Source organism: Nelumbo nucifera, chromosome 3 (assembly GCF_055504915.1).
Source record: "Nelumbo nucifera cultivar China Antique chromosome 3, China Antique-T2T, whole genome shotgun sequence".
In the NCBI taxonomy this organism is placed as follows: domain Eukaryota; kingdom Viridiplantae; phylum Streptophyta; class Magnoliopsida; order Proteales; family Nelumbonaceae; genus Nelumbo; species Nelumbo nucifera.
In genome coordinates this window covers 91,276,230-91,303,593 of record NC_142651.1, presented here as the reverse complement: position 1 = coordinate 91,303,593, position 27,364 = coordinate 91,276,230, and the positions used below count along the sequence as shown (strand labels likewise).

The 27,364-nt window shown below is 36.2% G+C and overlaps 3 non-coding genes and 1 pseudogene across 3 annotated transcripts; all 4 read right to left on the bottom strand.

The window, feature by feature from the left end:
- Positions 1-9,011: 9,011 nt before the first annotated feature.
- Positions 9,012-9,173, bottom strand: LOC148801724 (U1 spliceosomal RNA). Its single transcript, XR_016084824.1, has one exon. It is a non-coding gene; the product is annotated as a U1 spliceosomal RNA (small nuclear RNA).
- Positions 9,174-10,298: 1,125 nt separating this feature from the next.
- On the bottom strand, positions 10,299-10,494 carry LOC148801723 (U2 spliceosomal RNA). Its single transcript, XR_016084838.1, has one exon. It is a non-coding gene; the product is annotated as a U2 spliceosomal RNA (small nuclear RNA).
- A 12,295-nt stretch (positions 10,495-22,789) lies between these two features.
- On the bottom strand, positions 22,790-22,958 carry LOC148801722 (U2 spliceosomal RNA; annotated as a pseudogene).
- Positions 22,959-25,550: 2,592 nt separating this feature from the next.
- Positions 25,551-25,711, bottom strand: LOC148801721 (U1 spliceosomal RNA). Its single transcript, XR_016084805.1, has one exon. It is a non-coding gene; the product is annotated as a U1 spliceosomal RNA (small nuclear RNA).
- Positions 25,712-27,364: the final 1,653 nt, after the last annotated feature.

Genomic DNA, 27,364 nt, shown 5'->3' with positions numbered 1-27,364 from the left:
CCTTCTTTGGTAGGAGAGACCTAGAGCTCTCTTTAGCAGGAAGGCTAAAGTTGTTTTTGGTAAGAGGAGGATGACTAGGGTTGGCCAACTCCTCAATACTCAGCAATAATCTCCCAACAATTTGTAAAAAAAAAAAAAAAAAATAGCCAATAGAGCATTGTCTATGTTCATAGACCAAACCACTTCCTTAACCTCTTCCATAGTAGGCTGCATAGTAAGCATCAGCAAGTTCTCTTCTTCAGTAACCAACTGCAGGATAACACTCATCAAATCCTCTTCCTACATGAATTCGGCTGACTAGATAACATGGACTGAAAAAAAGTTGGCAGCCTCGACCACTTAATACAAGACTTTTGTCTCCATAAACTTTCCTCCAGCTTATACAAATTATGGAGTTTTCTTCTTCCCTCTCTTAACTCTTGAAATGTAAGAGCAGAGTTACCTGAAAGATGCTGCTTTTCCAGTTGAAGAGCTAAGTCCTTGGCCGCCTTAACATGTTGATGAATATCTCCAAACACTTATTCAAAATTTTCAAAATACCTCTCAGCCGATGAAGTATGACAAAAACAGCCATCAAAGGGTTTGCTGCCACTAGTTCACCCCAACTATCTAAAACCACTATCATGAGAAAGCCACATTTGCTGAAAACGGAAAGGCTTCAAACCTCTAGATTCGTAGCCCTCAGTCATACATTTACCAACGGTCAATGGTCTGAAGACTCTGAACAAGTCCTCTATTTAAAGGAGTGACAGGCTTCACAGGAAAAGACTAAAGGAAGAAAGTGCTAAACAGATTCTACCAAGCTGAGCCCAAACACAGTCTGCACCTTCCCTGCCAGTGAAACCCACATCTATAAGTCCAGCCAAATTAACTGCATTTGTAAAATCACCAATCAAATACATATATATCGGCAATTCTGCCCCTCCCCCCCCCCCCCGATTTTTTATATATCTGCACGAGAGATTTATCAGTAAAGGCCGGATAGTTTCTTTCAATGCATGCAATGTTATCCAATTAAGATTTTGTCCTCACCATACAAATTCTTAGATAGGGCGTAGTCAAGTTAAAAGAAAAAAGAAATACAATGAAAAACATTAATGACAAATGGTTTCTACAACATAAAATTTCTACCAATAGCAAGGAAATAATAGGTTGTGGTGAGGTAACCATTTCTGTTGATCACTAACTCCTTTCATCAAGTGGGGCTACTACACAGTCTGCGCTTGAGTGAGAAGGATATATCATCAGAACCTTCAGTGATTAGGACCATAAATCATCAGTTAACAGTTCTGAGAAACCAGAGCTTCTCTGGTTTTTACTTTCATTGTTTTATTTACTCAGAATGCCGAAATATATACAGTCGAGATCCTATGTTTACAAGGATAAGAAGATGTACAAGGATAAGAGGTATCGGAGACTCCGAATTCAATTACTAATTGTAATCCTAACACCCGCCTCAAGTTGGAGCATGCAGATTGTGAATGCCCAACTTGCGGAGAAAGTACTCAAATTCTTTGCAACCCAGTGCCTTTGTAAAAATGTCAGTCAGCTGAACGGTAGTCGACACATAAGCAGGACGTATGCAGCCATTTTGAATCTCATCCCATACAAAATGACAATCAACTTCAATATGTTTCGTACGCTCATGAAATACTGGGTTTGCGGCAATATGCAAGGCTGCCTGACTGTCACAATATAAACGCATTGGGTTTGAATGCGTAACTCCAAGAGCCAATAACAATCCCTTCAGCCATTTCAATTCACATGTGGCTGTGGCCATAGACCCTCTGCTTCCGCTGAAGAACGAGCCACAGTGTGTTGTTTCTTAGTTTTCCAGGAAATCGGCGATTTCCCAAGCATAACAAACCACCTAGACAGAGAACGTCGGGACAAAGGGCAGCTCGCCCAGTCTGAATCACACCATGCATATAACTGCAAGTCACAATCTTAACGCAAGAGAATTCCTTGACCAGGATTTCCTTTCAAGTAGCGCACCACTCGCAATGTAGCATTCCAATGTCTTTCTTGCGGTTGTTGCATGAATTGGGACAGAACATGCACACAATAAGACAACTCTGGACGCGTTGCTGAGAGATAAATAAGCCTCCCCACCAAGCGTCTGTATTGCTCAGGATTAGACAAGAGGGCCCCGTCTGTCAAGGCGAGATTGTGATTCTGCTCCAGAGGAAAAGGAGCGGGTTTTGCACCAAGTAAACCAACTTCAGAGATAATATCCAAGAATACTTTCGTTGTGACAGAAAAATTCTTGTTGAGTTTCGGGCAACTTCAATGCCCAAAAAATATTTCAATGATCTCAAGTCTTTCATATGGAAGCAGTCACTCAAATATTTCTTGAAGACTTGAATTGCCATACGATCATTACCTAACACGATAATATCATCCACATATACGAGAACAAGCACATGCACCCTGTCCTGATGAAAGGTAAAGAGGGAGTAATCTGAACATGATTGCTGAAACCCATATGTCTTCAAGGCTGCAGTTAATTTAGCAAACCAACATCTCAGCGCTTGTTTCAAGCCGTACAGAGATTTTCGCAACCGACACACCATACCTGGTTTATCTGACTGAAAACCTGGAGGCACTCACAAGTAGACTTCCTCATGTAGATCACCATGCAAGAATGCGTTATGTACGTCCATTTGATGAAGCTCCCAATTTCTAGCTGCTGCGACTGCAAGGAAGGTACGGATAGTAACCATTTTTGCAACTGGGGCAAAAGCTTCATTATAATCAATTCCCTCAACTTGCTTGTTCCCAAAAACCACGAGACGAGCTTTATATCTTTCCACTGTCCCATCAGCATTATACTTGATTTGATAAACCCATTTGCATCCTATGGCTCGTTTTCTGGATGGCAAAGGCTCCACAGTCCATGTCTGATTATTTTCAAGTGCCTATTTCTTTCTGCATAGCATCCCTCCATTTCTCATCCTTTACGGCTTCAGCAAAAGAAGTGGGTTCAACTCCTGCAGTGATAGCTGCCAAGAAAGCACGATGTCAACAAGAAAAATTGTTACAGTTCACATAGTTATCTATGGGATAAGGACTACCTGTAGAATGTGATTGGCCGAGTGAGCTTGCAAAGGGACGCGGAGAGGGACTCAAGCGCTGTGTGGTGTGAAGCACATAGTCTCTTAACCTTGTGGACTGCTATTTTTTGTCGATGCCCACGCCCCAAATGAGTATCAGAGTGCTGCTGTTGCTCAACATTGCCACCCCCTGACGTCAGGTTTGTCTTCGCTTGCATTTTCTGTGGTGACGTCAGAAGGATGCACGGGTGCATTGGTATTAGGGTCTACATGGGTTCCTTCTTCTACACGGACTCCTTCTTCTACAAGTTCATTTTGCTGGTTAGTCTCCGTCTCGCCATTTGCAAGTCCAAGGGAAGAAGTGGATGGTACCAACACCTTATCTGTCCCACTTATTTCACAATCTTGTGCTTTGTTTGATCGTGCATCCTCTTTGTGTGCATACGGGAATTCATGCTCAAAGAAAGTAACATCTCTGGAAGCAAAGAGCATGCCAGACTCTAAATCATATAAGCTCCATCCTTTCTTCCCAAAAGGATACCTGACAAAAGCACACCGTCTGCTTCGACTAACAAATTTATCCCCTCCATGACCAGGATTGTGCGCATATGCTAAGCTACCAAAGACTCGCACATTATCATAAGAAGGAGGTCGCCCAAATAACATTTCATAGGGAGTCTTTCCCTTTAACAGAATGGACGGTGTCCGATTGATCAGATAACATGCGGTCAAGACACATTCCCCCCAAAAATCAATAGGCAAGCTAGCTTGAAAGCGCAAGGCGCAGGCAACATTGAGTATGTGGCTGAAGGGATGAGAGATCCATCCTATGGACGCCCAAAGATTGCGGAATAAGGGGCGAATTTCAAAAATTTTTCTCTCCCTTCAACTGGGAATCGTATTCCCTATTTAGAAAATCATATTTTCAAGGATCAATCTTGAACCATAAACTGAATCAGATCTGAACCAAAAAGGAGTGGGAAGGATTATACCTGATACGGAGAAGTAATATCTCCCAACGAAGGTGTTCACGCCCAAGGAAGGATCCAAAGACTGCTCCCACTGAAGATGGCGCAGTGCAGGTGGAGCAGAATCAGCAGTGTTCTTCTCCAAGAACTCTGTCCTTCGCAAGAATCAGCAAGATGGTACGTGAGCACAGCTTCCTTTCAATCCTTTCTCAAAGGAATGATGTCAAGATCCAATCTTGACTTCTCCCACAAGTGGAGATCGAACTGGCAAACAGGGCGGCAAGAACAGGGGGGCGGCAAGAGAGTATTTGCAGGGAGCAGAATTCTCTCTTCTTGATTTCAGCACTAAAGAAAACCTGATGATCTGTGTGTATATGTATTTTAGGCTGCCGCCCCCTTCTTCTTTTATAATCTTAAAGGGATCAGCTCCTAATCAGATTAGGAGTTGCTAATCCAAATCATATTTGGGTTAGAAGTCCCTTTAAGTGATAAGGGATAATCCTTATCTTATCTGGAGATCAGATCAGCCATCTCCTAATCTGATTAGGAGGTTTCCAGATCTAAATCTTATTTAGATCTTGGACTCTCTAAGTGGATAGGGTCTAAGCCCAATCCTATTAGCTGATCCACTTCAGATTTCGCCCCTTTATTAACTAAATAAACAGCCCAGTTCGAAATGGGCTTTAGGCCCATTAAGCTTATGTGCTCACTTAACCCTCTTAACTGCTGCCCAGTTGGGCTTCCTTGTATGGCGTGGGACCCAAGCATTGATCTACACATCAGCCACATGGGTTCGGCCCAGCCTTTGTTACAAGGCCTGGCCGAATACACTATTAAAGACAGTGCACCCCCTGAAACCCATCAAATGGGCTCTACGGGCCCAACACTTACCCTAAGAGGTCCCTGGGCCAAGCCACCTTGTAACACCCAGGGACTGTGGGCAGATGCAAGATTAGCCCATCAGGTATTATCCTCAATGGTCTTACACTTAACCTCTCAGCCCATAATGATCATACACTGCCCGACAAGAGAAGACCTCTCCCTCGGCTGCAAGGAACAGTGTTGCACTCTCCACTCATATGGATCCCGGGAATTAAAACCTTCTTGCAAACAATTTAGAAACCATATATATATACTTTTATATCTTATATAAAATATATTTTGCAAAACAAATCTCAACGGTTGAAATCGGCTGCCGGCAGTCTTGGTTTCCATTAGTGAGAGTGCATCCCCGATCATTACCTTTGTCCGACAAAGGGGCTGATCCTGTCACTATGATCACCCGCTCAGATGAATTCTCGGACTGTCCCAACATACCCAGGTTTTGACCCCCGCTAAGGATCTCACTGATTGATACATCAAAGATAGCCCAATCCGACACCTAGTGCAGTATCATAATCGAGTCTAGGGGTCGGGTGTAACTTTCCAGTTTTGCCCATCAATCTCCAAGGTCCAGGGCAATACTGGAAATCTGGTCCAGTTCAAAGATTCAATTAATCCTACACTGTATGTGCCTAGGGTCTCACCCTGGCAGTTGAGATAAGCCACCCCAACCGACTTGGTGGCACTACAGTGTCAGCCTTGTCAGGATAGGTCTCCCCAGACCGACCCACTGGCTGTGAACATTCTAAACTAACACGAGTCTCATTAAGTGTCCAGTTTAAGGGTATCACACAGAAACATACCAAGGGAACATGAATCAAATATGTATATTTATTCATTTACAATAAACTCATAAAGTACATCATTCTGATTGAAGCTAAGGGCATACAAAACTGTCTAACAGTGGCAGTGCTTGCGTTCAACCCTCCCGTTTTGTTGAGAGGTCCTGACACAAGTGGTTTGATGAATAATGCCACTTTCAGCAAAATAACCAGCCAAGCAGACAAACTCAGTCCCATTGTCAGTACGGATCACCTTGACAGGTTTGTTAAATTGCCTTTGAACCATAGCAAAAAAATTTTGAAGGACTCGTCCCACTTCCTTCTTATCAATCAGAAGATAAATCTAAATGCCTCTAGAAAAATCGTCCACTATGGTCAAGAAATAATGTGCACCACAAGAAACTGCATTCTATAAGGACTCCACAAATCACAATGAACTAACTCAAAAATATCGGATGCTTTATTATTACTAGGAACAAACTCTTCCCGACATTGTTTAGCTCGAAAGCATACATCACAACCCTTACTACTATCAATATGCTTAGTACGAAAAGGTAGCAATTTAATAATTCTATAAGAAGGATGTCCCAACCTTTGATGCCAAATATCCGACGTTCTGCTCTCTATAGTCTTCACTGCTCTTGTTGATGCAATGCTTCGAAAATAATAGAGTCCCTCTCACTGCTCACCCGCTCCAATCAGTATCCTCGTAGTGTGGTCCTGTATCACACAGAATTTGTTAGTGAATTGGACGATGCAATTCGATTCCTCAATTAATTGTGATATAGAAAGTAAATTGCAATTCAAACTAGGCACATATAAAACACTAGTCAGTTTCAGGTGATCGTCCAGTGCAATTGTGCCTTCTTTTTCTGCTATCGTCGCTTTCCCATCTAGCAGCCCGACAGAGTACGGAATGATATTCTTTATGTCTCTCATTGACTTGAGGTTTCTTGTCATATGATGAGAGGCCCCTGTGTCTATTATCCATTCTGACAATTTTTTCTTACCACTTAGTCGTTGACTCCCTTCTTTATGTGTGTTCAAAAGGTTGAGTAACATGTTCCACTGCTCACTGCTCAGTGCATTTAACCCAGTCTTGGCTGCATCGATTGATTCTCCTTGAGACGTATTGCCTTACGCAGAGGCTTTGACTGTATTGGCCTTAGCTTGGCTGTCACGACATTTTCCTCCTGCCCCTGTTCGTTGTTTCTGTCCACCACGCCCTCGGCCTGTTCCACGGGTATTATTTTTCGGAGGATCACCCCACCATTCAGGGTAGCCGATCAGTTAGAAACAAGACTCTACATCGTGGCCTGTCTTGTTGCAGTGAGTACATATTGTGTTCTTGTCTCTACCCTCGCTTTGCCTCTTTCCTGTGTGGGCTGCGAAGGCCACAACTTCAGCTTTCTCTTCCTTTGCGCACGTCATAGTCTGAACTTGCTCTTCTTGAACCACTATGGCATAGGCTCGATTCAAATTTGGCAAGGGTTCCGTACTCAGTATATGCGAATGCACACCTCCATAGACCGTGTCATCTAGCCCCATAAAAAATTGATGAAGTTTCTCTTCATCTCGCTTCTTATCCCACGCCCTGCTTATGTCACAGTTGCACTTGCCACATTGACAAGTGGGATATTGCTCATAATTTCCCAATTCCTCCCATATCATCTTGAGTTTGCCATAGTAATTCAGAATCGTCATACCTCTTTGTTTGCAATTTGCTAGTTCGGATTTGAGTTGTTGGACTCGTGGTCTATTACCAACAGAAAATCGCTCCTTTATGTCGTCCCAAAGTGTCTTCGCAATCTCTGTGTATGTTACAGTTGAACGTAAATTTGGTTCAATCGTATTCAAAATCCATGACACAAGCATGGAATTCACCATCCACCAATCTTCTAATTCCACTAAATCATCCGAAGGTTGTTTCACTGATCCATCGATGAAGCTGAATTTCTTCTTGGCTCGCAGTGCCGTTCTTATTGCTCGAGCCCATTCATCATAGTTGTCACCTCTAAGCTGGATCTGTGTGATAACGCTCCCTAGATTGTCATTGGTTGATAGAAGATAGGGTGAGATCACGTTCCTTGGACATTGATTGCCGCCCGATCCTTGTTTTCAGCCATGTCGAGTATAGTGTTGGTGCCGCTGAAGAGAAACTGCCACAGAACGTTGATTCACCGGAAGAACTCGAAGTGCCGCCACTGTTCACCGAAGAAGACGATGAACAGTGATACATCAGGAACCAGAAGAAATGCTGCCGCTATTCTCGTAAGGAGACGATGATCACCGAAGTGCCGCTGCTGGTCCGAAAACACAACGTCGGAATGAAAAAAAACACAGCGTAGTTGATCACTGGTCCGAAACCAGAAGAAGTGCTGCCGCTGTTCACTGAAGGAGATGACAATCACCGAAGTGCCGCCGCTTGTCCGAAAAACACAGCGCCGGATTGAAACCACTGGGCAGAACGCTGTCACCGCTAATCGCTGATCCGAAGTCGCTGTTGATCACTGGTTCGAAGTTGAAGGAGACGACGATCACCGAAGTGTCGCCACTTGTCTGAAAAACACAGCGCCGGACTAAAAAGTACAACGCAGAACTTTGTTGCCACTAATCGTTGATCCGAAGTCACCGCTGATCACTGGTTCGAAGTCGCCGCTGATCGATCGTTACATAGCGCCGGACTGAAAAACCACAGGGCAGAACGCTGTCACCGCTAATCGCTGATCCGAAGTCACCGCTGATCACTGGTTCGAAGTCGAAGGAGACGACGATCACCGAAGTGTCGCCGCTTGTCCGAAAAACACAGTTTCGGACTGAAGCACAACGCAGAACATTGTCGCCGTTGATCACTGATCCGAAGTCGCCACTAATCGATCGTCGCTGCCGCCGTTGATTTCTAGAATAACCTGGCTCTGATACCATGAGAAACCAGAGCTTCTCTGGTTTTTACTTTCATTGTTTTATTTACTCAGAATGTCGAAATATATATAGTCAAGATCCTATATTTACAAGGATAAGTTGATGTACAAGGATAAGAGGTATCGGAGATTCCTGATTCAGAGACTCCGAATTCAATTACTAATTGTAATCCCAACAAGTTCTGATTTCAGTTGTTGATATTTCACACTTTAGGAACCGGCATATGATAATCAATTGTAAGCATGTTATGATCTGGTTTGTGAAGGATCTTCATTAAATTTTTTGTTCTAATTGAATCTGCTAAAACAATACATCACATTTGGATAAGTAAATAACTAAGATTTGGCTGTGCACCAAAAGTGCTTATTTTGATAGGAAAGAAGCCTTGAACATTGCAGAATTGGCAGAGGCCGCGCAAACGCATACCCCCACTACTACAAATTATGACGTACATTCTCCCACTAGGGAAGAAATGAGGTACAGGCACCCCTCCCTAGTGCAATGGAGGTTGTCAACCTAGGCCATGGGACTTTTTGATCACCCATCGACCCCGTCCAGGTAAGTATGTTTATATTTTTTTTTCTTAGGCTGTCTTTAGTTGCAATGAAAATAAGTTTGCACTTGTGCAAAACTATGGCGGTGCAAATGATTTCAGTGTAAATTCTAACTTATTTTTGTTTCAAATTTTAGCTTATCTTGTTCGATTGTAGTACAAATGAAGTAAATTAAAGAATGAAGCAGAATAAAGTAAAACCCAAAACAAAATTAAACGAGAATTTACATTTTCTTTCATTTGCACTCGCATACATTTGTACTAGTGGAGATAAAATTGTATTGCAACCAAACACTAGATGATATGCCCTAGATCCCTCTCTAGAAGTATTAAAAAATTAACTAACATTATTGAAAAGAAAAACTAGAAACTATTTTTAATGTAATCCAAAATATATAGCCATTTATAGGAGATAACAGATTGTTTGCACTTCAAAGACGAAGTGATCAAAAAAAGAACCAGATTCAAAGAAGAATAATTTTCAAGATTGCCATTCTCATAACCCACAATACAATAATTAATACAACGAAGAACCCAATTAGGGAGCTCAATTAACCATATTTTGAAAGTTTACAAGGTTTTTAGCCCTCCATATAATAGAACATACTTGTGTTAGGGGTGCAAATGATCTGATCCGATCCAAAGTCCAATATTATATTCTCGGATTTGGATAGCCTCATTTTAGATCTTTCAATCAGGTCGGATTGGATAATAGGATCCGCCCCTGTAGATACATACATAAATATTTAAAAAAAAAGATATATAAATATATAAATATACATTTATAGATACATAATTGCATATACATAAATGAATATGAACATACACATGAGTATTTACATAAATATATATTTATACTGAAATTAAGTGTTCTTACTTTTCAAAAGTCAAGTTCTTATCCTTTTATCTTAATGTGAATTGTTCCACAAAACACCCTGAATTAGAGTATTGGTAAGTCGATTGATCAAATTTGATACTCGCAGAAAAGAAAGCTCTTGTTTCATAGAAAATAGTTTAAACAAAAGTTCATTCTCACAGGGTTATGGGCTTAGTATATGTGGCCAACCCTCGTCTAGTCGTCATGGGCCTACAACTAATTACAGACAAAATGAAAGAAATTTTGACCAGAGGTATTGGTAGGGGGTGCGCCAGGCCTGTGCAGTAGTGCAACGCATGGGCGACGCTTGAAGGCCCCAGTAGCAAGCTATTGAAGTGGGCCTTCCCCCAAGAAAAATTAATTTAATATCATGTGGGCCACTGGCCCACGTATCAGATATTAAACTGATAAGAACAGATACTACACTTGATCTTAGCCAAAAGGCCGAGAAAGGTATGATTTACTCCGTGTTCTGATTCCACTTTTATAATTTATCTCTCCCTGCCCTCTCTTTCCTCCTTTCCTATGTGGGACTAAAAGTCCAGATTTCAGCATCCAATATAACTAGACGTCCTTCACTTCACTGGACATAAATGATTTAACCAACCCACTCCATAATCCCCTCTCCAGAACAATATATTTCATCGGAATGAGGTTTCCAGAGTACTATAATAGTTTCCTTTTGTCTTCTGCAGTTTGGTGATGCAGACAGATGGTATCTATAATCCCCTCACCAATCTAAGGATGTACACTTTTTATCTTATGAATGAAAGCTTTTTATCGGTTTGCAAACACACAAAAAAAAGGAAAGTTTTTAAATCTAGAAAAGACACCCCAAAGAATTTCTTGCTTTGTATTTGCTCCAGTTTCTTTTGTCCCATGGATGAAGAATGAATTGTATTATGTGATTAGATGTCTATATTTTAAAAGTTTGAGTGGTCAGACAAGTGCAACTTTTGCCTCTGCGGGCATCCTTAGATTGATGAACTTGTTCAGCAGTAGTACACCTCATACACCTGTACTAAATTAATAAGACCTCCCTCCTCTCTCTCTCTCTCTCTCAAAAGTTTCTTTAGCTAGGTGTTGCAACAAGTGCAAACAAGACAATGCTCTCTACCTTCTGCCCATGTAGCTGCATTTGGCACTCAACTTTTTTTAAGTGCTTACTTTTTAAACTAAGCACTTAATTTGTATTGGGTGTTTGGTAGTCTTTTTCTCTAATAAGTACTTAAATAAGCATTTGTGATTAATTTGTCCTTAATTTTCTTTCAAATTTTCAAAATATACCCTTTGAAAGCACTTTTATTTGTGATTAAAAATACTTTTATGAAAGCACTTTTACGGAAAATACTTTTAAGAAAGCACTTTTATAAAAGTACTTTTATGAAAACACTTTTAAGAAAGTACTTTTATGAAATCACTTTTATAAAAGTATTTTTACTTTCATAAAAGTGCTTTTATAAAAGACCTTTTATAAAGTGCTTTCACAAGTGTTTTCATAAAAGTACTTTCGCAAAAGTGCTTTCATAAAAATAAGTTCTTAAAAGTGCTTTTGTAAAAATACTTTCATAAAAGTGCTTTCGTGAAAGTACTTTCATAAAAATACTTTTATAAAAGTGATTTTATAAAAATACTTTTATAAATGTGCTTTCATAAAAGTTCTTTCGTAAAAGTACTTTCATAAAAGTGTTTTTGTGGAATTACTTTATAAAAGAACTTTTACGAAAATACTTTTTTAAAATTTAACTAGGCATAATTTTATAAGTGGTATTTTAAAATTCAAGTAGGGATAATTTTGGAAGAAAAAAATTGAACAAGTGCTTATTGTATAAACTTAAAAAAAACTGGAAATTTAGGCTTAAAAAATAAGCTCTTATTTTTAAAATAGGCACTTATTTCGGGCTTATTTCCCACATACCAATAAGTGCTTAATGACCCAAATAAGCATTTATTTTGAATAAGCACTTATTTTTAATCACTCCCAAACATGGCCTAATACAGCTTGCACATGATATCCCAGTAATGAGTTTCGCACATAAAGAAATTTCAGTCTTCCCCACTCTGTTTCCATTTAATGAACTCTTTTTTTTATTCTCTAATTCCAAGCTATTTTAACTGACAAAGTGACAAACTTATTTATTGCTTATATATTCTATATTCATGGTATTTTTTTGTTCATCAGTTTGTTTTGTTAAATATTACAATGCGATTGTTCAGATCACTAGGGGATGAAGTAGAGAATTTAAATTGTGAACTGAAAACAGACCTTGTACTGGAACTAAGATGCAAATCAATGACCATGTGATACATCTGGGGTCACCACATAGAACATGGTTTTTTAATCGTTGTTGACCCGGATGGCCGGACTGTTTGGCTCGGGAATCATTCAGGCAACCGGTTCTATTTTACACCAAATCCGGTCCCTGGCAAAAAATCGTTTGAATCGGTCAATGATCCAGATTTCAACCCATTCAACAGTTTTTGGCCATTTTTAAATTTTAATTATTTTTTATTTTTTAATTTATTTTATTAAAATGGGACATCTGTTTGGACTGGACAGTCAAACCATCGACTTGGAAACCGGTGGTCAGAACGGTTCCGATTCCAAATAATTTTTTAAAACATTGACATAAACTGCTATACTTGATGAGAGGACAATGTTAGAACAAAAAATATAAATAAATATGTTTTTATTCAAGTCTTGTAATTAACTGAATAAGAAGTGAACCTCTTCATCCACTCTGGAGAATGATAAATTGATATGTAATCTTTACCCCTTCTTTTAGTTCTAACATAAATCCATTAGGAACCAATAACTTGTGTGACTATCACTAACAGCTCTATACTATGTCTCCTATGTATCACAACTCATACTATAACAATATTCTTTGCGACTCTTGACAAAGATTGCATTCTTCTTTCAGAATTCAGAGTAGCATTCTTGAATTTGTTAGCATTACGTAATCTTTGAACACCAGGGATTATTTTGCTCTTCCTCTTTATAAACGAAAGCAACAGATTTGAATTGATATGTGACACAATGAGATAACTAAAGATCATAGTTTAAAAACCCCACAATAAAACCTTTTGAAAATAATTCTCATTCAGCAGTAGTAGTAGGTAGCTCTTTGACTTCTTTCTGGAACACTACGGGAATGAGAACAACAACTGCAGAAAGGATATTGGGTAGTTCAATGAGGCTGTGATCGATGATTAAGGGTTGATATCTTAACCTCTTCATTAATGAGATAAATTAAACAGACTTTTACAACAACTCTGTAGTTATTTGAACTTTGGGTTCAAGAGAATCTCTGTTTCAGTGGAGACTGTTTAAGATAATAAATATTCTTTTTCTGTTCCTAATGATTAGTTGCGAAATTTTTTATGGAAAAGTACGGATAGGCCCATTACAGAATTCTTATTTCCACAGCAGATCAATAACATTTCAAAATGTCAATTACCCCCCATTTTATGCACCCTTCCCAACTGTACTTTGGGCCTATGAATTCTAAGGCTTGGCTAAACCGTCATTTTCTCAAATTTTTAAATAGTTTGTACAGACCTCAAAGATGAGAAAGCCCTCTCTATGCTGCTTTGAGCAATGAGAACACAGTATTCTTTAGTAAAAGATGAAAAAAGAGTTCGTTCTGTGCTCATCGCATGGTGAGTGGTCTTCTCTTCTCTTAACAGCCGTTCCGTGGTTGGGCGATGGATATAATCGATAAAATTGCACCTAAATCCTTTAGAGGGCATGTCTTTATCCTTGTTGCCACGGATTATTTTACAAAATGGATGAAAGCCGAATCACTATATGGGATGAGGCTCTCAAAGTCATGGGCGATTTTTTTCACACTAGAACAATAATTTGCGACCTACTTATTTGTTTATATGCATACCAAACGGTATAGTTTCCGGAGACAAATCTGGCCTGACTGGTTGTTAGAGACATCCACACGCTTCATTAATTTAGTGATTCCAATGAAAACACCAAAATGTTTCCAAAATAAAAGGAATCCAAATCAAGTTAAATAACCCAAGGAAACGAACAACATAGTAATAATTCAAGTGAAGAAAAAGAAATTTCCATAAATTACGGGTGCAAGTTAAGTGGGCCCAAGTTAACAGTTTACAATGTATCGGGTTAGGGCTTGGGTTGGGCCCATAAAATTTTGATCCTAACCCAATTGCACCGCTACCATAAATAGTTTAATCACTATTGTATTCGTCTCTGATTGGCTCCAAAGTTTAAGAAAAAAAGCTACAGAAAATTTCTGAAAGAAATTTCCTTAAAAAAACTACACAACCTGCTGCTTATGGATTAATGACTCAATGTAGGGATATGTGGTGTTAAATCATGTTGGAAGGGTGTTAGAATTCCGATTCCGAAAGATTGCCAATCTCATAACCTGCAACACAACCTAGAATTCCGATTCCAACACTCCATGTTGAACAAAAGCTCATCTACCTATTGCTGCAATAAAATATTATTAAAATGCATTATCAAAAGTACCAGCCAAAGTATCATTAATATATTGAGAAACCCAGTAGCTGAATTAACCATATTTTGGAAATAAAAAAAAAAAACATATTTTGAAAATTCACAAGGAATCTAGCCATCCATGTATAATTAAAACATTAGTGAGGACCCGTGCGACGCATGAGACTTGTTAAGGAAAGCTAAACAATAAAACACATAAGAGTATATAGTTGTTTTATACTTCTAACTTTTTAAATAATGATTAATTATTTATATTTTATAATACTTTTAATAATTTTTTTTTAAATACAAAAATAGTAATAATTTATTTCAGCTGAGCTTATTCATTGAACTGATTTAACCAACCACCCCAACCAACTTGACTCAAATTGTTCAATTTCTAATATTTCTGGTTGAAATTGGGATCAGTTTCATTGTAGCCATTTATAAATTGACTAAAATCAAATGACCCAATCACAGATATATATTAATATTTTTATATTTTAAACATAATTTTTTAATATGGAAAAGGGGGTGAAATTCCCATATTTATTTATCTCAAATATGTTATATTATAAATTTATTTTTTAATAATGTTAATGTAATTTTTAAAATTTAAAATTAAGTTTTCAATATAATATTTTAAACCAATTGAACAAACAAAAAATTAACCCAAACCAATACGACCCGTTTTAGTTGGTTTTCACTAATGGTTAGTAGATTTCGGGTAACCAACTCCCCAACCTGATAATGTCGATTTGGTTGGCCAAATAGCCTACAACCGAAGTAAATTAGGTTGTAATCAACACTCCTAATTTCATCTAAATTAATATTTTAATCTCTAATAAATAAAAGTAGTTTAATCAACAATAATTATTAAAAATTTATAGCAAAAATGCATAATAATTGAAAATATATTGATAATGAAAATAAAATAGATATATAATAAAAATAAAATAATTACAAAAATACTAAAAATATATTAAGTTAGTCATAAATATTGTAATCTCAAAAATACAATAAATACAATAAGTATAATATATTAAATTTTAAAAGTTAAATAATAATAGTTTAATATCCAGTAATTATTAAAAAATTTCTGTTAAATAACAAAACAAATATAGATTTATACATAATTATTGACAATATATTCATAAAAACTATAAATAATTGTTGAAAATACAAAAAATATTAATTTTAGTATATTAAATATATAATAAATATAGATTAAGATCTTAAAACCATTATTAATGAATATTATTTTTTGAAAGTTATTTTTCTAGAATTATTAATTGATATAAGTGAAATTGGTTGTTTAAAATATTATTTAGTTATTTAAATAATATCCTTATTTAAATTTTGTAATTTTAATTATTAATTGACTTTAATAATCTATATAATTATAATTTTTTCTATTATTACATAATTTCATTATTAATTTTGTAAAAATTTTAAATTATTATTAATTATAATAGTATTTTATGATTTTTATTTTAATTTTTTTAATTTATTACATAATTTCATTATTTTAACTATTTAAAATATAGTTATGTTAAATTTTTTGTTATTTAAAATATTTAGTTGTTTACATATTTAAATAGTATATAAAATATTTAAAAATACTCATTATTTGATATTTAAGATATTTAGTTATTGAAATATTTAAATAATATTTTATTATTTTAATGTTAAATTTCTGTTATTTGAATAAAATTTAATTTGAATAATATGGAAAATCATAATTTATATTGTTAGTGCATAATTTCGTGATGAAATTTGTAAAAATATAAAACTATTAATAATATGTATATTATTTAATCTATTGTAATTATTTTTGTGTTTTTAATAATTATTTTAAAGTTTATACTATTATTATATAATTTCATTATTAATTTGAATATAATGTTATGATTTTTTTTATTTCATTGCATAATTTCATTATTTTAACTATTTAAAATATGGTTATGTTAAATATTTCGTTATTTAAAATATTTAGTTATTTAAATATTTAAAAATATATAAAATATTTAAAAATGTTCATTATTTGAATTTTAGATATTTAGTTATTGAAATATTGAAATAATATTTTATTTTTTAATGTTAAATTTCTATTATTTGAATAACATTTAATTTGAATAATTTTTAAAATTTGTTAAAATATTTAAATAATTTTTTAAAATTTTAATTTAAACTTTTTTTAGATAGAAATAGATAAAAAGTGGCAAAGAGGATAAATAGGAATCGGAGATAATTTGGAGAGAAATTCTCTAGTAAATTAGAGATAAGTTAGGAGATAAATAGGAATTGGAGATGATTTAGGAGAAAGTGGGGGAGGTAATTTAGGATAAATTTTAGGAGAATAGATTGTTTGGGAATGAGAGAATGTCATTGGTTCTTTAAAACATGACATGGAATAAAAAAATAAAAAATTCAAAAAAAAAGAAAAAATTTCTTGACCGCTTTGTTTTAATATATATATATATATATATATATATATATATATATATATATATATATATATATATACCACAAGTCATGCAAAAAACAAAAGTTGGTTGAAATTTTAACAAAAACCTATTTAAACTATTTGAGAGTTTAGTTAATAAAGACGGAACATCCTTTAGATTTTAACTCAAATGCCCCACCGTAGGACAATACCAAAACAAATGATCTAACATATTCAACCTGCTTAAAACAAAGCTCTCAAGAGTTACTAACAAATAATTTATCCTTACTTCTAATAAAACTATTGGTATTGAAAACGAAGGGAAACCTTTAGAGGGAGATCATTTTAAGGACATTCAACAATTGAAGCCACGGATTTTAAAACCGAACTGGACAACGAACCGTTCAGGGTCCAATTCCTGGGTTGAATGGTCTGATTGTTCGAATCGAATAGATGGCCGATTCTAACAAAAATTTAAAAAATTAAAAAATGGCCAAAAACCACAAGACAGTTCGATCAGTTCGACCGTCAAGATTAGTGGTTTGCTAATCAAATCAATGGTTTTTGGCCGAAATAACAGTTCTAGGGTAAAACGGAACCTGTCACCACGGATTTTTCTGGTCCGACCATCCGGTCGGGTCCAGTTTTGAAAACCATCATTGAAGCAAATGAATTACTATTCTTCTCTTCTCGCTTTCAAAACATCATCTAGTATTAAGTTAGCCCACATTTCTCTTATTCTATTGGCCAGAGTTGTTATCAATTAAATCTCTAATTTTCAAATCCACATGTTCAATAGGAGTCAAACTGACTATAGAAAGATTCACCCCTTAAAATCCATGCAAACCCCACAAAAGATTTCTAGATTGGGGTTATACTACAAGCCTTAGGACTATTAGGACACGTCACACTTCCACTTTGTATGGACTCTCATATTTGGGGTTCTCTAGAATTCTAATTTCAATTTACATGTTTATCTCTTTATTCTTATCATTATCTTCTAATTGTTATCTCTTAGTTGTACTGACAAGAGTTGTAAAACTTTCAAACTCTTATATATAAAAAGAGATCCTCACACTCGGTTAGTGTACAGAGGAAATCCTAGAATCTAGTTTGTGCCTTTATGGTATCAGAGCCCACAACGATCTCGCATACACTACAATGTCAACTAGCAACAACTCGTCTTTAAACCTCAACACGAAGTGTACAACCTTAACTCCCTAGAATTTCAAATTTGAATCTGGGGCATCTAGTAATTGTCAAACTGCTCTCAAAGGAAGCGGGTTACTTGGGTTCGTTAATGGAACAAACCCAAGCCCACAAGGATAGTGATCACCAACCCAAACAGGATGTCTAATAGAGGCAATTAGGTGAATACAGGTCTTCACCTCATCACATTAACAACAATGATCAACGCTCATATGGGCCTTGTCAAATTTGAAAATGCAAAAATCACGGGTATAGTAAGTTCACCTGGATTTGTCCATTATTTGTCAAATCAAATGTGTTGAATGCCTTTATTTCTTTTAAATATCTATGGCTAAAAATTTGTTGAGTCATTCAATTAAGGTTGCCCAAACCGATGATGGTGGTGAATTTGTGGCCTTTGAAGAATTTCTAGATCTCCATGGCATTATACATCGTACCTCCTTCCCACACACTTCTGAACAAAATCGAATTGTAGAGTGTCATCGACGTTGTATAGTGGATATGGGCCTTATACTTCTCGCTCATGCTTCTATGCCCAAGAAATATTCGTGGGATGCTTTTGAAATCGCTATCTTTCTCTACAATCATTTGTGATTTGCCCACCCCTACTTTGGGTTACAAATCACCGTGGGAACTACTATTTCATTGCAAACCAAAATTTCTTTCTCTCTCTCTTTCAAAGTATTTGGTTGGGCATGCTATCCTTGCATAAGACCATACAATGCACACAAATTTGACTTCAGATCTGTGCCTTGCATCTTTATGGGCTACAACCCACGACATCATGGGTACAAATGTTTCCACTTGGTTACTGGGTGCACATTCATCTCAAGACATGTAGTTTTTGATGAATTGGCATTTCCTTTTGCTCATCAGTCAATTGGGCCTGTTCAGACAACCACATCTTCTACCACCTCTACTCCTACTGTGCTTCCACCACTATTGCAATTGCTCCCTATACAACCACCTTAACCAGGTATACCTACTTCAGATCATTTACCGGGCTCCACCTCTTCTCCTTGCAATACCTTACATCCTATAACTGGGCATCTATCCACAAGTGAGCAACCATTTGATGCATCTTGCATCCTCACCTAATGTATCACCCACACCTATAGCTCCCTCCTCATCTTTACCCATTCAACCCATTCAACCCACAAACACCAACACCCACCCCATGGTTACACGTGCCAAAAGTGGCATTTTTAAACCTAAGCAATTTTTTTCAGTTACCAAGTATCACCATCCTGAAGTTATATCTGAACCTACTAGAACTTCCAAAGTACTTGTTGATCCTCAATGGCGATCTGCAATGGAGGAATATAGAGCCCTCCTACACTAGGACATGGCAGCTCGTTCCCCCTCAACCTAACACCAATATAGTGGGTTGCAGGTGGGTATTTCGTTTAAAATGCCACCCTGATGGTAGTATAGCCCACTATAAAGCTAGGCTTGTGGCACAAGGTTTCACCCAATGGGCCGCCATTGATTACACTGAGACTTTGAATCTTGTTATTAAGCCTGTTACAATTAGAGTTATTCTCTCCATTGCAAATTGGATATTCAAAACGTACTCTTGTATGGTGATTTGACTGAAACAATTCACATGAGGCAGCCACTTAGGTTCATTGATTCTTCTCACCCCACGGGCCTGGTATGATAAGCTTCATGCATTTGTCTTGGATTTTGGTTTTGTGTTGCAAGTCTAATTAATCTCTTTTTATTCGACGTCACTCATCTTCATGCACTTTCATGTTGATTCACATCGATGGTATAATACTTACCGGGTCAGATTCTTCTTATATTGACAAGCTACTTCATCAAATGGCTTTATCCTTTGCTATTAACGACATGGGAGATCTTCACTACTTTCTAGGTGTTGAGGCCATTCAACTTACTACTAGTATGTTTCTAAATCAACAATGATACATAGCTGATCTACTTCACGAGCTTCATCTTCAAGATGTCAAGCCTGCTGCCACCCCCATGTTATCTTCTTGCACTCTTTTTAGACACTCTGGTGACCCATTACCTGACCTAACTGAACTCAGGTCCAAAGTTGGAGCACTGCAATACCTTTCCATTACGTGGTCTGACATTGCGTTCGTAGTTAGTAAAGTATGTTAATTTATGAGAGCACCCACCACTGATCATTGGACGGCTGTAAAGCATATACTTCGCTATCTCAAATCAACCATTCACTATGGTTTATACCTCACTTCCAGCAAGTCTCTTCAGCTGCATGCCTTTAGGGATGCTGACTGGGTTAGTTACCCCGATGACAGAAAGTCGCAAGGATTTGTGTTTCTAGGCGATAATCTCATTTCTCGGTCTTCCAAGAAACAAGCAACTGTTTCTAGATCCAGCACTTGAGGCTGAATATAGGAGTGTTTCTTGCACTACATCTAAACCTTGGATTCTCCTCATCCTCGATCCCCACTTTATGGTGTGATAATATTACCTTAGTGTCAATCCACCTTTTTCATGCACGGTCCAAACATATTGAGCTTGATGTGCACTTTGTATGGGATCAAGTTGCTAAGCATCGCCTCTCAATCCGCTTTCAAGCTGAACATTGCCTTCCCCTATCTACCTTGAGGGGTGGGGTGGGGGGGGGGGGGTGTGTACACTCTTTTTAGACCGTTATTTGCCCTCACTCAGTTTCATTGAGTTTGTTGTTGGGTTATAGGCAAATCCGTTCCCAAGGATACAACAGAGTCTTGGGTGAGAATCTACAACCAGCAAAGTTGAAAAATCTCCGAAGAAACCTTCTGTGAAACTGTAGCAGACCGGACTGAGAGAGAGAGAGAGAAAGTGGATTTCGAAAATATGTGTTTTTGAAGTCTGATTCATACTCCTTAAATAGTTTACGAAGAGGTATGAAGAAAAGGTAGGTGTTGGTTCAAAGAAGGCACCTTGAACAGTCACAATTTCAAACATTGTGATTGTTTAAAAGGTAGTGCCTCTTGATCACACCCGATCGAATCGTGACAGTTGATCTCATCAACGGAGATCAACGGTCAGCATCACACCAAAACCAAAGCTGCCATTCGCGAGCCATGCGGGTGCGAGCAAAGTGTGCCTCTAAAGTGCTTCATTGCACTGCACACACGTGTGCACGCACGTTATGCGGTATCAAACCTCCATACTCTCCTCTACTATTTCTAAGGAGTGTAAATCAACTCCTATTAAAATACTAAAACCAAACCTTATAATTTTTCAATGAGGGACAAGTTCAAAACTGGGTTTTGTAAGAGAAAAACTAATTTTCCAAACAAGTATGCATGTGCAATTTCTCATGTAATTGACCAATCAAATCCATTGGATTTAATCTCCTATGAGATTAAAATCCAACAATATTAAGACAGGTTACACTTTCCACTTTTTATAGACTCTCGTATTTGGGGTTCTCTAGAATTCTAATTTCAATTTACAGGTTTATCTCTTTATTTTTATCATTATCTCTTAGTTGTACTTATAAGAGTTGTAAAACCCTCACACTCGGTTAGTGTGTGGAAGAAATCCTAGAATGTGGTTTGCGCCTTTATAAGGACAGTTCCAACTCAAAATGCATATTACACACACCTAATATAATGGAAGCCTAACACCCAAACTCAAACTTTTTTGACCCAATAATGGGCTAAAGGTATTTGAATCTGATTTAAACAAATTAGATTCGAATTAGAATTGGATTAAATCTAATCTATTTACAGCCCTAGTCTAGAATTAAAGGTTTCTATCTAGGATGTCGAATCAGAATTGGATTAAATCTAATCCATTTGCATCCTTGAACTAGAATTAAAGGTTTTTGGCTAGAATGTCAATAGAGAAGATTAATGGAATAATCCAGTTCTTGCCCATTGAGGCAAGTTTCTTATACCTTTACTAATAACAAGGAAAATCAAATACATGACCTGAAGACCATGCACGTTAAGTTTACAAAATTACCAGAAAGATTTCTAACATGGCTTTGAAAACCGGAATGGACAAGAGAGTCAGACCAGAAAAATCGAGAACTTGTCAAGTAACTGGTTCAATTTCACCCTAAAACCATTTTTTGACAAAAAACCATTGATTTGATCAACGATCTGCTGACACAGACAATAGAATTGTCAATCCGAACAATAATTTTTGACTATTTTTATTTATTTTTATTTTTTTAAGTTGGAACAGGCCATCCCTTCAAATCGAATGATTGGACCGTTTAACTCGAGAACCAGTCCCTAGAGTAGTTCCATGTCCGGTCCAGTTTTAAAAATCTTGCTTTGTAACATAGACACCAGCAATCTTCATATACTCCTCAATAAACACCAAAATTTAATGTGAAAACCTTAAATCCCTTGAGAATACCAAGATACTTAACTACAAGATAGATATTGCTATAATCCCAAAAACCTAAAAGTTTAACTCTTATGGCAGAATAAGACATAGGTTTCTTTTGGTAAGGGTGGAGAATCTCTTGGAGCCTATTTGGGACATAGGTTTCTTTAGGACATTTCGTCTAACACACTTTGCACTTGGCACAAGACACAAGTATCGGATCAATCGCCCAAACCTCAAACCATTTTGTGGGCCTCCCAATAACTAGAGAAAAAAAAAAATCGAGCATTTAGAATTGGTAGGGGGTGCCCCAGGCCCATGCAGTAGTGCAACGCATGGGCAACGCTTGAAGGCCCTAGTAGCAAGCTACTAAGGTGAACCTTCCCCCAAGAAAAATTAATTTAATATCATGAAGGCTGATAAGAACAGATACTACAGTTGATCTTAGCCAAAAGGCCGAGAAAGGTATGCTTTGTTTAGCCTTGCAATTTGGGTTTCATAGTTCAACTCTCCTTACCACCTTTCTCTTCTTATACCATGTGGGACTACTCCAGATTTCAGTTTCCAATAGACATTACTAGTTAACCAATCCACCCAATAATCCCTTTTCCAGAACAATATATTTCATGGGAATGAGGTTTCCAGAGTACAATAATAGTTGCTTTTTGTCTTCTGCAGTCTGGTGATGCAGATGGTAATACTTGAGTTCGCATTTGGTGCTGCTTAACTGTGTTTACTTGAGTTGGCATTTGCAACCAGAGGAAGAAAATGCAAAGATCATTGCAGTTCAGATTCAGAACTGTGGGCAGTGGTGGAAGGTCTCCAGCTGGCAATTGAGTTCAGGCTCAAAAAATTACTGATATTTTTTGATGCAACAGCATGGAAAAGATCAACTCAAAATCTAGTTCAAATTTTTGGTTTGACCAGAGTCTCTTATGGATCATGTTCTGTTTTTATTCAAGTAAAATGGACTATTGGGAAGTGTTGCATATGAATCGATCGTGGAATGCCTTAGCTCATAATGCAGCAATAAAGCCTTGCTTTGATGGTAACTTAGAAAATGGGGAGTACCCAAGTTGTGGATTATATTATAAAGGATGTACAATTTTTATCTTATTAGTTTAAAGAAATCGAGTTCTAAATCTTGAAAAAAACACTAAAAAGAGTTCTCTCTCTCTCTCTCTCTCAAGGTTCTTTAGCTAGCTGGGTGTTGCAACAAGTGCAAACAACACTTTGAGTTCATTTGGGTACATCATTCATTTCCATGATGAGAAAAGCTGAGAGGAATATTGGAAAGGTGAAGTCTTTGTATCAAGATGATCTCTGATTTTCCTATTCTACTCTAATACAACTTGTACCTGATATTCCTGTGCTGGGTTTCACATGTAAAGAACTCAGTCTTCTCCACTCTCTTTTCACTTAATAAACTCTTATTTTTATTCTCTAATTCCAAGTTATTTCAACCGACAAAGCTTATCTGCTGCATATGTGTTCAAGATTCATGGTATTTTTTGTTCATCAAATTGTTGCATTAAATCATCCAATGCAAAGCTTAATACTTGGATAAAGATTGATCAGAACTAGGACTGAAACTAAGATGCATAATAAGGACTATGTGATACATTTGGGATTGCCACATAAACGCTACCCGTGATGAGAGTTCAGTGTTAGAACAAAACGTTTAAACAATATTTCTATTTTAAGTCTTCAAATTGGTTCTACTTAACAGAATTATCTTGAAAACACTAGAGAGTGATAAATTGATCTACTATACTATCTTTACCCTTTCCTTCAGTTCTAAAATAAATCCATTAGAAACAAATAACTTGTGTGACTGTCACTTTCCAGCTCTAAACTACATATCTATATGACACTTAACAAAGATTACATTCTTTTTTTCACAGTAGCACTCTTGAATTTGTTCCTCTCTCTCTATAACAGATCTGAGTTCTATACAGATGTGTAACAAAATGAGATGATTACAGATCATTGTTCCTCTCTCTCTCTCTCTCTCTCTCTCTCTCTCTCTCTCGATAACAGATCTGAGTTCTATACAGATGTTTAACAGAATGAGATGATTACAGATCATTGTTCCTCTCTCTCTCTCTCTCTCTATAAACAGATCTGAGTTCTATACAGATGCGTAACAGAATGAGATGATTACAGATCATTGCCACACACTTTTGAAGCAATTTTGTAACATTCTTATTTGTTTGTTTCCGTATGAAACCAGAGTGGAGACAAATTTAGTCTGACTGGTTGTTTGAGAAATCCCCACGCTTCTCTAAGCTATTTTTCTATTTCAGTATTTCTTTGATTTAGGCTCTGTCTGGCATGGTGGTGTTTCCTTGATACTGGAAGAGCAGTTCGGCAATGGTCGATCGTTGATTTCAATTGCATCTCAATTCTCAACCTGGTCAAATGGTCAAGTTGCTAGAGGGCAATGAGCTAGAGTTTTATATGCACAAGAGAAAAAGGAAGAAGGGGAAGGCTGTAGGAGGTTCTGCTTAAGATTTTCAGCTTAAATAGGTTTTTACTTCATCCAACTATTTCCCTTTTTCTCTAAGGCTGCATTTGGCATTACTTATTTTAAGGATTTATCTCTTTTTTCAGTTAAAATGCCCCCATGAACATTGAATTTTTAATTGTAAAAAGGAGATAAGTCCTTAAAATATGGAATGCCAAATGCAGCCTAATCTCATTCCCATCCATGCATGAATGAAATTTCTAACACAAAACAGAAAAAAAAAAAAAAAAAAAAAAACAATGAAAAGCTTTCAAGCATAAACACCAGAAATCTTCAAAAACCGAACCATAAAGCAATATACGTTTCAGAAACACAAAACTGAACCATAAACCTTCAGGCCATTCTTAACCAAAGGAGACACTCTGGAAATATTGCAGCTCATTCTAATTGGTGTACAGATTGCATTTTCACCACACCCTTCAATGTCATCACATCAAATTATAATTCTGCAAACCATGAAGTAAGAAAACACTCGAATTAATAAATTGTCAACTGTTAACTGAATCAAACAAAATTTGAGAATTAAAGAATTGGGTAGGGGTCGCGCGAACGCATACCCCGACTACCACAAATTATGACGTACACTCTTCCACTTGGGGAGATGTTAAGCGGGCAACCCTCCCAAGTGCAATGGAGGCCGCCAACCTAGGCCATGAGCCTATTTGATCACCCATTGACCCTGTCCAGGTAAGTATGTTTCCCACTTCTTCTATATCCCTATTTATACACCTCCATCTCTCTTATTCCTTCCTATACTTAGCCGATGTGGGACAATAAGCAACAACTGCTCAAACTGATTGCTTTATATCTAACCCAATCTCATATTCCAGTACCCTATTCTCCTGTGACAAGGTCCAACTGCCCATATTTGTGATCCAAGGTCCCTTAATTTTCCATGTGTTATATGGTCATAGGCCACATAAGATGAGTGCCACCTAAGAGATGATTTAGACAAAAACTCGCATGCTCAAAACCAAAAGGTTATAAACATATCAGAAATGCATATTTTAATCATAGTTTATATAAAAATATATTACAATCAATCATAATGGGAATCTAAGGACAATGTAGATAACATATAATAACTTCACTAATAACATAACAACGAACGTATATCAAATTAATCTGAAGATATATTAGACCCATGAAAATGTACAAGATCCATAAATTAAAATGTCCAAGACACAAATCAAAAGGCAACTATTGTATTTCTTTATAGAAAAAAGCGATTATTGTATTTTAATTACTTAATCAATTTTTCTGCATCTGTTCTTTTTTTAATTTTGTAAGCTACCAAAAAAAAATTAATTCAATGGGTTTTGTCTTCTTAATAGTTACTAATGTAATAAAGTCAATTTTGTAAATAATAATTTGTATTTCTGCAAATAATGAGTATGTTACGTTGTTATTTACCTATTTATTATAAATTAATTTGTGAATTAATAATTTACATATACATAAATAAACAAGCATCAGATCCATCAAAATTTCTAAGACATATAACATATCATATGCATTTCATAAATTCTAATTAGTAAAATAATTATTTTATTCTATGATCTATTTATTTTCTAATTTATCAATAAATAATAAATAACCATTTTTTACATTAGTAGTTGATGGATCAATGGGTTTGACAAACCATCCATAGATTCATCTTATAGTTCTTCATACCCATCAAAACCATTTAAAGTAATTTTTTTTTGTGATTTTTGGTCTTTCCCAATTCCATAGATCTATATGTATACTATTTTAAAAACCACGAATAGCCTCAAGAATATTTCTAAAATTTTCTGAGAACAAAATTTGTCCTTCTATATTTAAATTTATTGATAAAAATGAGGGCAAATATGATAATTGGTTATTGATATTAAACGAGTTGAAAAGAGGTCATTTTAAGATATTCTCTGCATTCAAATTCCCTCTCACTAAATCCAATATTTAAGATATTAATTTGCATTCACCTTCATTCAATCATATATTTAAGGCATTTTTTCTCATTATTAAATTCTATTAACTAAATATATACATTATAAATTAATAATTCTAATAGCATAAAAAATTATACTTTTAAAATCTACCTAAAAATAGTATTTTTCATCTAGTGGAGGTAAGAAAATAAACCATTTTGGGTCAAATGGGCCAACCAATGTTGCCAAAATTAAATAATAACATTCAAAAATAGATAAAATATAAAAAATATAGAAATTAAAAAAAAATTGCATTATCTAGGTGAAGGTAAGAAATTAAACCATTTTGGGTCAAATGGACCAATCCATGTTACCACAATTAAATAATAAAATCCAAAAATAGATAAAATGTAAAAAAATAGAGAAATTAAAAAATGA